The 11,353-nt window shown below is 39.7% G+C and overlaps 1 non-coding gene across 1 annotated transcript; it reads left to right on the top strand.

Annotated features, from left to right (window-relative positions):
* The first annotated feature begins 10,806 nt into the window (after positions 1-10,806).
* Positions 10,807-10,913, top strand: LOC127088769 (small nucleolar RNA R71). The gene has a single exon (XR_007790587.1). It is a non-coding gene; the product is annotated as a small nucleolar RNA R71 (small nucleolar RNA).
* Positions 10,914-11,353: the final 440 nt, after the last annotated feature.

Below are 11,353 nucleotides of genomic sequence, written 5' to 3'. Positions count from 1 at the left end.
CCTTCTTCACTACCTCACTCAGGATCGGGTTTAGTCTCCTCTGGTGTTCCCTAGAAGTTTTACAGTCTTCTTCTAGCATGATGCGGTGCATACAAATAGAGGGACTTATTCCTTTAAGATCGGTGATGTTGTAACCTAGTGCGGTTGGATATTTTCTTAAGATATGCAGGAGTTTTTCTGTTTCGAGTCTTCCTAGGTCAGCATTAACTATCACTGGTCGTTCAAGCTCTAAGTCTAGGAATTCATATCTCAGATTCTTGGGAAGTGTTTTCAGGTCTAAGGTTGGTTTCTTAAGGCATTGCGTAGGGTCCGGTGTTATTGCTAAACATTGGTTAAGTTTGTCTTCTACAAGATAGTCAGATGATTTGTCTTTTTCTAACTCCGTTTCTTTTATGCATTCATCGATGATATCCATGAAGTAACATGTATCTTCTATTGCAGGTGCTTTCAAAAATTGGGAAAGAATGAACTCAATTTTCTCTTCTCCTACTTCGAAAGTGAGTCGTCCTCGTTTTACATCTATGATCGCACCGGCAGTTGCTAAGAACGGTCTTCCCAGTATAATGGGTGTAACTTCATCTTCTCTAATATCCATAATTATAAAATCAGTTGGAATGTAGAATTGACCTATGCGCACTGGAACGTTTTCAAGAATTCCTACAGGATATTTGATGGAACGATCTGCTAGTTGCACAGACATTTTAGTTGGTCTTAATTCTCCCATTTCAAGTCTCTTGCATATGGATAAAGGCATAACACTAATACCGGCTCCTAAATCGCATAAGGCTTTGTCAATGACAAATTTTCCTATGTGACAGGGTATAGAGAAATGACCTGGGTCTTTAAGTTTAGGGGGCATATTCTGGATTATAGCGCTACATTCAGCGGTGAGTGTAACGGTTTCGCTATCTTCAAGTTTCCTTTTATTAGAAAGAATTTCTTTTAAAAACTTGGCATATGAGGGCATCTGCGTAATAGCTTCTGTAAACGGAATTGTGATGTTTAATTGTTTTAGTAGGTCAACAAATTTTTTGAATTGGCCCGCATCTTTGGCTTTAATAAGCCTTTGAGGGTAAGGGATAGGTGGTTTATAAGGTGGTGGAGGTACATAAGGTTCCTTCTTTTCTACGGTTTCCTTATTACTCTCTTCCTTTTCCTTAGGTTCACTTTCTTCCTCAGTTGACTTTTTAGAGTTTTGGTTTTCTATCCTTGGGTCAGACGGTCCTTCCACTTCCGTTCCGCTTCTCAGTATAATTGCATGAGCGTGGCTTCTTGGGTTAGGTTGGGGTTGGCCAGGAAATGTACCAGTTGGGGCAGCAGTAGGTGCTTGTTGTTGAGCTACTTGTGAAATTTGCGTTTCCAGCATTTTGTTATGAGTAGCCAGGGCATCTACTTTACTTGCTAGTTGTTTAATTTGTTCGCCAGTGTGTACATTCTGGTTTAAGAAATCTTTATTGGTTTGATGTTGAGAAGCTATAAAGTTTTCCATCATGATTTCCAAGTTGGATTTCCTAGGGGCGTTATTGTTAGATGTAGATGGAATCGGCTTCTGATATCCCGAAGGTATAGCTGGGGCTTGATTTGGAGATTGTCCAGGTGCGTATAAAGCATTATTACTCTTATATGAAAAATTGGGATGATTCTTTTAATTTAAGTTATAGGTGTGCGAGTAAGGGCTTCCTTGAGCATAGTTTACTTGCTCCGCTTGGATTCCTGTTAGGAGTTGACAATCTGCAGGAGTGTGACCTTGGATTCCACAGACTTCGCAATTCTGAGTTATGGCAACTACGGTGGCTGGAGGTGATACATTTAAACTTTCAATTTTCTGGACCAGAGCATCCACTTTTGCATTAACATGATCAAGGTTACTTATCTCGTACATGAAGGAGAATTGCGGTCCAAAACGCAGCGGAAATTAAAATTTTCTCCTTTAGTGATCCTTACGAATGGTCATGATCAGTGATAGAATATTTACCTCTTATGACGATTGAAACCTTTGGTGCAAATCTCTTGTGACGATCAAAACCTTTGATGCAAATCCACGAAGCGATCACGAACGTTGAACGATGACAATGTCTCTACTCAGTCCACACGAACGGGTTCCTTCAATCTCAGTGCTAGCTGGTACGAATGAAGGCTTTGAGTGAGAGAGAGAGAGTGAGAGAAAACGAAAATAATGCAACCGCAATGAATGCTTCTGCACAAGGGTTCTATTTATAGAACCACTTGTGTGGGCTTCAAGCTAAAAGGCCCACTTAAGTGTATTTTGGCCCATATCTTATAATATGCCCAAAATCACTTAAGCCCATGGTACCTTACCATATTTCGTATTCTACTCAAGTACACCATACCTTACGATGTTCTATAATTCACTTAAGGGCACCGTACCTTACGGTATTCCTTAGTTACTCTATCTCTCATCAATCCGTCCTTTGTGTGTGACCCTGTAGGTTTTCGTGACGTTGGCAATTATATTAAATTACGCATTTAACATAATAAACAGTGAGCGGTATCTAGCAACACATCACTGCTACCCAAGACACGAAAATGTCATGTGATCTGACAAAACCTTCTGTGATAATACTTATGTGTATAATTACCCTTTTGCCCTTATGTCTATATTGAACACAAGGCATAGACCGTGTCATCCTTGTCCAGTTCAATATTGGGCCCATAGACATTTATCCTGTTATGCAGGATGGGCAAATTCCATCTAGGTCACTCATGTCCCTCAGCATGCTTCATGGAGTACCCATCAACAGTCTTTATGTTTATCCAGTTACGGACAACGTTGGATCAGCAATAAAGCACTCGACTCTACATCTAGGGTCCATAGTGGTTTCAGGTCGAAGAGTGGTATACACCATTATCACCATGAGAATAACTTATGACACTTTTCATAACTTTCTATATAGTATTCTCATAGCGGGTCAATCCGGTATAAATATTACTCTTAATATTCATACCTATGTTTAAGACTTGATAACTCCTTATCCATGATCCATGAGATGTGATCATCAGTCTATATACATAATAGTCTTAATGCTTTAATGTCATCCCACTTCACAATAAAGCTCGACTACAGATACTTTAAGAATAGTGTCCTTATGTTTAATGTGTTCTCATGATTAAGTCACACTTAATACATTAAACGGACTAGCTATTCTAGGGACTTTATTAAACAAACGTAATAAAGAAAAAGCCTTTTATTATTAATAAATAATTCGATACAAGTACCAAAAGTATTGGCCTCTAGGGCTTACACCAACAATCTCCCACTAGCACTAGAGCCAATCAGGCATACCCTTAATACCCATAGATCTAGTATGGCCATCATGCTTCTGCTGCGCAAGAGGCTTTGTCAGTGGGTCAGCAATATTGTCAAGTGTAGGTACTCTGCATATTTTCACATCCCCTCTATCTATTATCTCTCGAATGAGATGATAACGCCTAAGTATGTGTTTGGATCGTCGGTGAGATCTAGGCTCCTTAGCTTGTATGATAGCACCATTGTTATCACAGTAGAGACCAATGGGATCCACAATGCTAGGAACTATGCCAAGTTCACTAATGAACTTTTTGATCCAAACAGCTTCCTTTGCTACACTTGAGGCAACAATATACTCGGCCTCGGTTGTAGAATCAGCAACTGTATCTTGCTTTGAACTTTTCCAGCTCACAGCGCCACCGTTTAAGCAAAACACATAACCAGATTGCGATCTAAAGTCATCCTTATCTGTCTGGAAGCTAGCATCGGTGTATCCAATTACAACCAACTCTTTCTGACCTCCATATATCAAGAATGAGTCCTTAGTCCTTCTTAAATACTTAAGGATATTCTTGACAGCCACCCAGTGAGCATCACCAGGATCAGATTGGTACCTACTCGTTGCACTTAAAGCATACGAGACATCTGGTCGAGTACATAACATGGCATACATGATAGATCCTATTGCAGATGCATATGGAATCTTATTCATGCGATCCCTTTCTTCCTTAGTTAAAGGGGATTGTGTTTTTGATAGACACAGGCCATGTTGCATAGGTATGAATCCTTTCTTGGAATCATGCATATTAAAGCGTCTCAACACTTTGTTTATGTATGTACTCTGACTTAGGCAAAGCAGTTTTTGTGATCTATCTCTATAGATTCTGATTCCTTATATATAGGCTGCTTCACCTAGGTCCTTCATAGAAAAGCATTTCCCCAACCAAGACTTTACTTGTTGTAGGGTAGGGATATCGTTTCCAATGAGTAATATGTCATCTACATATAATACCAGGAAAATGATCATTCTCCCACTAACCTTCTTGTAGACACAAGGCTCATCTTCGTTCTTGATGAATCCATATTGTTTTACTGTTTCATCAAAACGAAGATTCCAGCTTCTGGAAGCTTGCTTCAATCCATAGATTGATCTTTGTAACTTACATATCTTTTGGGCTTCCTCTGGTATGTCAAATCCTTCAGGCTGTGTCATGTACACATCCTCAAGAAGATTTCCATTAAGGAAAGCAGTTTTGACATCCATCTGCCATATTTCATAATCATGATATGCAGCGATAGCAAGTAAAATCCAAACAGATTTAAGCATTGCAACTGGTGAAAAGGTTTCATCATAGTCAATCCCATGAATTTGTTTATATCCTTTTGCAACCAGTCTTGCCTTATAGGTATGTACCTTACCATCCATGCCAGTCTTCCTTTTAAAGACCCACTTGCATCCTATAGGGTTAACTCCTACAGGAGGCTCTACCAAGGTCCAAACTTGGTTTGTGTACATGGAATCCATTTCAGATTTCATGGCTTCTAGCCACTTCTCAGACTCGGGACCAGTTATGGCCTCTTGGTAGGTCACAGGCTCATCTTGATCCATGAGTAATACATCACCTTGATCAGTTATGAGATATCCATATCTCTCAGGTAGTTGACGTATCCTGCTTGACCTACGCTGGTTTTGTTCTACTTGAGCAGGTTGCTCTTCCACAACTTCTTGTGTTTCCTGCTCTAATTCCTCCATAGGTGTATCTATGCTTTGTGATTCTTGAATTTCTTCAAGCTCTACTTTCCTCCCACTGGTTCCTTTGGAAATAAAATCCTTTTCTAGGAAAACTCCAGTTCGAGCGACAAACACTTTGCCCTCAGAAGGATTGTAGAAGTAATACCCTTTTGTTTCTTTAGGATACCCCACAAATAAGCATTTGTCAGATTTGGGCTCAAGCTTATTTGAAATTTGTCGTTTCACATAAACCTCGCAACCCCAAATCTTCATGTAAGACATATGTGGTTTCTTACCACTCCATATCTCATATGGTGTCTTCTCAACCTTTTTGGATGGAACACGGTTAAGTGTGTAAGCTGCTGTCAATAGTGCATGTCCCCAAAAGGAGTTTGGAAGATCGGCGTGACTCATCATTGATCGGACCATGTCTAACAGGGTTCGATTTCTTCTCTCAGATACACCATTCCACTGGGGTGTTCCAGGAGGAGTAAGTTGGGATAGGATCCCACACTCTTTCAGATGGTCATCAAACTCTAGGCTTAAATACTCACCACCTCGATCTGATCGAAGAGTTTTAATATTCTTACCTAGTTGGTTTTGTACTTCATTCTTGAACTCCTTGAACTTTTCAAAGGACTCTGATTTGTGTTTCATTAAATACACATAACCATATCTACTGAAATCATCAGTGAATGTGATGAAGTACTGAAAACCTCCTCTGGCAGGTATGTTCAGTGGTCCACATACATCAGTATGTATTAGGCACAAAAGATCATTCGCTCTTTCACCTTTTCCTGTGAATGGAGACCTTGTCATCTTTCCAATTAAACAAGATCTGCATGTCTCATATGATTCATAATCAAAAGAGTCCAAGAGTCCATCTTTATGGAGTTTGGAAATGCGTTTCTCATTTATGTGGCCTAATCGACAATGCCAAAGGTAAGTTGGATTTAACTCGTTAGGTTTCATCCTTTTAGTATTAATGTTATATATAGGCATTTCGAGATCAAGGACATACAGTCCATTACTCATTTGTGCAGTAGCATAGAATATATCATTCAAATAAATTGAGCAACAATTGTTCTTTATTATAAATGAAAAACCAAACTTGTCCAAACAAGAAATGGAAATAATATTCCTGCTAATTGCAGGTACATAATAACAGTTCTCTAACTGAATTATTAAACCACTAGGTAAAGTTAATGCATAAGTTCCTACGGCTAAAGCAGCAACCTTTGCTCCATTGCCAACTCGTAGGTCAACTTCACCTTTTGCCAAATCTCTACTACTTTTTAGCCCCTGCACATTTGTACAAATGTGAGAACCACATCCAGTATCTAATACCCATGATGCAGAAGTAGATAAATTTATTTCAATAACAAAAATACCTGAAGTTGAAGTCTCTACTCCATTCTTCGTATCTTCCAGGTACTTTGGGCAGTTTCTCTTCCAGTGTCCGGTCTTACCGCAATGGAAGCAGGTGCCTGCCTTTGTTATGCCTCCTCTAGGCTTCAAAGCAGCAACAGTGGGTCTAGGTTTGGCAACTTCCTTGCCTTTCCCTTTATCACCCTGCTTGGTAGGCCTTTTGTTCTGTCTCTTTCCATTTCCGATCATCAGAATGGACTTCCCTTTTGTCTTCAGATTCTGCTCAACTGTTCTCAACATGCCTAGCAGTTCATGAAGAGATTTATCCATATCATTCATATTGAAATTTAGGACAAATTGACTGAATCTGTCTGGCAACGATTGCAAGATCAAATCAGTCGCAAGTTCCTTTCCGAGGGGAAAACCCAACCTTTTAAGGTTTTCCACATACCCAATCATCTTGAGCACATGGGGACTTACAGGGGCTCCCTCAGCTAACTTGCTTTGAAAAAGGGCTTTTGAAACCTCAAACCTCTCATGCCTTGCTTGTTCTTGATAGAGCAACTTCAGGTGTTCGATCATATCGAACGCTGACATGTTCTCATGTTACTTTTGCAATTCTGAGTTCATGGTAGCTAGCATGAGACAAGCAGTTTCATTGGCATCATCGACATGCTTCTTATAAGCATCTCTTTCTGCCTTAGGTGCAGAACTAGGAGGTTCCTCTTCAGGAACAGGAGTCTCCAAGACATACAGCTTTTTATCATGTTTGAGGATAATCCTCAGGTTTCGGTGCCAATCCAGGAAATTTGTCCCAGACAATTTTTCCTTGTCAAGGATTGATCGCATGATGTTGTTAGAGGTGTTTGTTGTCATGGTAATCTACATAAGAATTAATGAAAATATAAGTATCATTGACATATTTAATTAGGCCTTTAATTAAATATGCTCCCACTATTTTACTCAAAACAAATGACCCTCATCATTTGATTCGGAAAATCCCGTTGGAAGATTTTCTAGTGGGTCGAGATCCATATTTCACTTCGTTCTAAGTCCGCGTAGGCGGATTACACAAAACTAGGTTATTTAGGTAGGAACTCCTTCCAATTGTATCTCATACAACTCTCGAAAATTTCAGTTGGGTGAATAACTCTTTATTCCAATCCATCATATGGATCATTTCCAACTCTTTCTTCTAAACATATAATCTTATTATAATTTATTTAGTTAAGTTTGACCCATTGTTTTAGCAATTGGATATTACAATTATCCCATCGCACCTTACTAATATAGAACATGCACCTCGCGTTGGCGAAACCTACATTATCCGATACTAGTCTTGATGAGTGCTAAGACTTGGAAAGCATAAACTTAATATTTTAGTTTGAGGGAATTGCAATTGTTCTGATCTCACCGGCTTATTTATCATATAAATCGTCTCTCACATGCATCAACATATATTCACATGCATCAACATACATACACATGCATCAACATACATACACAATGAAACAGTTATGGCCCCTAGCGCAATTGTTCTCTCAAGCCAATGAGAGAACCTAAGCTAACCTAATAACGATCTAAGCTTCTCCAAGCAAGATCTTCAAGGTTGACCTCCTTTGATATTGAAATCTTCTCTTTCTTTGTGATTGTCTTCTTCTCTTTCTTCATAACATTACATTCCAGAAGAAACTCGTTTTACATACGAGGGTTTGAGATGAGAAAAGAAGTTACATTAAGAGATCAAAAGGAGAGGCACGACACGCAGGTCGTATTTAAAAACCAAAACAAAATGAAGGAAGACTAAGGCCATAACTGATCACAACAAGGCAATAATAACAAACACATTATTATTATTCATTTTTAATTCCTTTAATTAATTAAAACCAAATTAAATTTCGGCGACCGATCACACTACGCAGAGTTAGCCGGGGGTTCCGCTGCCCGGTCAGCGGACGGTGGTTCCGCTGACCGATCAGCGGACGGGGTCAAGGGGCAGCGCCCTTGCGGGGTTGGAGGGGAAGAAATTTTAATGAACAATTCATTTGAAATGGACATTGTTTTGCATGAACACAACCCTTGCGTAGTCACAAAACAGAAACCTCAAAATTTTGACTCTGTGAGTGTGACGACCGTCACAGGCATGTTACGACCGTCACAGGCCATGTGAATGTGACGACCGTCACAAAGCACGTTACGATTGTCACAGGCCATGTGAGTGTGACGACCGTCACATGGCACGTTACGACCGTCACGCATCCAGCTTGTTACGCTTGTTACGCTCGTCACACGAGCTTCACGCGGCCAAAATAATAGAACTTTGAAACAGTCTACAGACCTCTTCCAAAAGCCCTAAATTCACAACTCCTTGATGGCACAACCCTTGCGCCGTCACCAACCCTAATGCGCCAATTTCAGACCGTCAAACACACCTCGATTGTTGATTCAGTATGATTGATCAACAGGTCATTGCTTCACCATACTAATGTCGGATTCCGAAGTAAATGACCATTGATCGCTCAAAGGAAAACAACCATTTAGTGTTTGAATGAACGAAACAGAAACAGCATATCACATATACCGTACTTTGCATTAGGATTACTTATATCATATATAAGTTGATCGGTCTCAATTGCGTAACCTATGGACGATCGATGTATCGCTGCTTCACCATACTATTGTCGGTTCCGAAGCATAGTCAACATCAATCATCCAACTCGTACACTCATGATGCCAAATTTAATTACCCGTTTAATTAATTGATTCATTCTGTCTTTTAATCATATTAATACAGAAATTAAACAGCTATCCGATTCATGGTTTCGTAAGTGGCTCTGATACCACTGAAGGAGAATTGCGGTCCAAAACGCAGCGGAAATTAAAATTTTCTCCTTTAGTGATCCTTACGAATGGTCATGATCAGTGATAGAATATTTACCTCTTATGACGATTGAAACCTTTGGTGCAGATCTCTTGTGACGATCAAAACCTTTGATGCAAATCCACGAAGCGATCACGAACGTTGAACGATGACAACGTCTCTACTCAGTCCATATGAACGGGTTCCTTCAATCTCAGTGCTAGCTGGTACGAATGAAGGCTTTGAGTGAGAGAGAGAGAGTGAGAGAAAACGAAAATAATGCAACCGCAATGAATGCTTCTGCACAAGGGTTCTATTTATAGAACCACTTGTGTGGGCTTCAAGCTAAAAGGCCCACTTAAGTGTATTTTGGCCCATATCTTATAATATGCCCAAAATCACTTAAGCCCATGGTACCTTACCATATTTCGTATTCTAATCAAGTACACCGTACCTTACGATGTTCTATAATTCACTTAAGGGCACCGTACCTTACGGTATTCCTTAGTTACTCTATCTCTCATCAACTCGTCCTTTGTGTGTGACCCTGTAGGTTTTCGTGACGTTGGCAATTATATTAAATTACGCATTTAACATAATAAACAATGAGCGGTATCTAGCAACACATCACTGCTACCCAAGACACGAAAATGTCATGTGATCTGACAAAACCTTCTGTGATAATACTTATGTGTATAATTACCCTTTTGCCCTTATGTCTATATTGAACACAAGGCATAGACCGTGTCATCCTTGTCCAGTTCAATATTGGGCCCATAGACATTTATCCTGTTATGCAGGATGGGCAAATTCCATCTAGGTCACTCATGTCCCTCAGCATGCTTCGTGGAGTACCCATCAACAGTCTTTATGGTTATCCAGTTACGGACAATGTTGGATCAGCAATAAAGCACTCGACTCTACATCTAGGGTCCATAGTGGTTTCAGGTCGAAGAGTGGTATACACCATTATCACCATGAGAATAACTTATGACACTTTTCATAACTTTCTATATAGTATTCTCATAGCGGGTCAATCCGGTATAAATATTACTCTTAATATTCATACCTATGTTTAAGATTTGATAACTCCTTATCCATGATCCATGAGATGTGATCATCAGTCTATATACATAATAGTCTTAATGCTTTAATGTCATCCCACTTCACAATAAAGCTCGACTACGGATACTTTAAGAATAGTGTCCTTATGTTTAATGTGTTCTCATGATTAAGTCACACTTAATACATTAAACGGACTAGCTATTCTAGGGACTTTATTAAACAAACGTAATAAAGAAAAAGCCTTTTATTATTAATAAATAATTCGATACAAGTACCAAAAGTATTGGCCTCTAGGGCTTACACCAACAGTACATGCCAGTTTTCGTTTGAGGTTTTTCCACCATTGTTCGTTCGCTTCCCCACTGATAGTGGTTTTGAGCCATGCTTTCGATAAGTTGGTAGGCATCAGCATAAGGTTTGTTCATTAGTGCACCACCTGCGGCGGCGTCTATTGTTAACCTCGTGTTGTATAAGAGACCATTATAGAATGTATGAATTACTAACCAGTCTTCTAAACCATGGTGTGGACAAAGTCTCATCATGTCTTTGTATCTTTCCCATGCTTCGAAAAGAGACTCGTTATCTTTCTGTTTAAATCCATTTATTTGGGCTCTTAACATAGCTGTTTTGCTTGGCGGAAAATATCGAGCAAGAAAAACTTTCTTCAACTCGTTCCATGTGGTGACTGAGTTGGAAGGAAGAGATTTAAGCCATCTTCTAGCGCTATCTCTTAGTGAGAAAGGAAAAAGACGAAGTCGAATTGCCTCTGAAGTGACACCATTAGCTTTAACAGTATCAGCATATTGGACAAATACGGATAAATGAAGGTTAGGATCCTCGGTAGGATTTCCAGAGAATTGGTTCTGTTGCACTGCCTGCAACAGTGAAGGTTTGAGTTCAAAGTTGTTTGCTTCGATTGCGGGTGGAGCAATACTTGAATGCGGTTCATCTTGCGATGGAGCAGCGTAATCTCGAAGAGCACGAGCTGGTTCTGCCATCTCGGGTATCGAAGGGAAAATATTTTTGAAATCGGGAAGTTCTACAGGAGGTAGATTGTTTG

Source organism: Lathyrus oleraceus, chromosome 5 (genome assembly GCF_024323335.1).
Source record: "Lathyrus oleraceus cultivar Zhongwan6 chromosome 5, CAAS_Psat_ZW6_1.0, whole genome shotgun sequence".
NCBI lineage: Eukaryota > Viridiplantae > Streptophyta > Magnoliopsida > Fabales > Fabaceae > Lathyrus > Lathyrus oleraceus.
The sequence above is the reverse complement of the archived record's forward strand: the minus strand, read 5'-3'. Positions and strand labels throughout refer to the sequence as shown.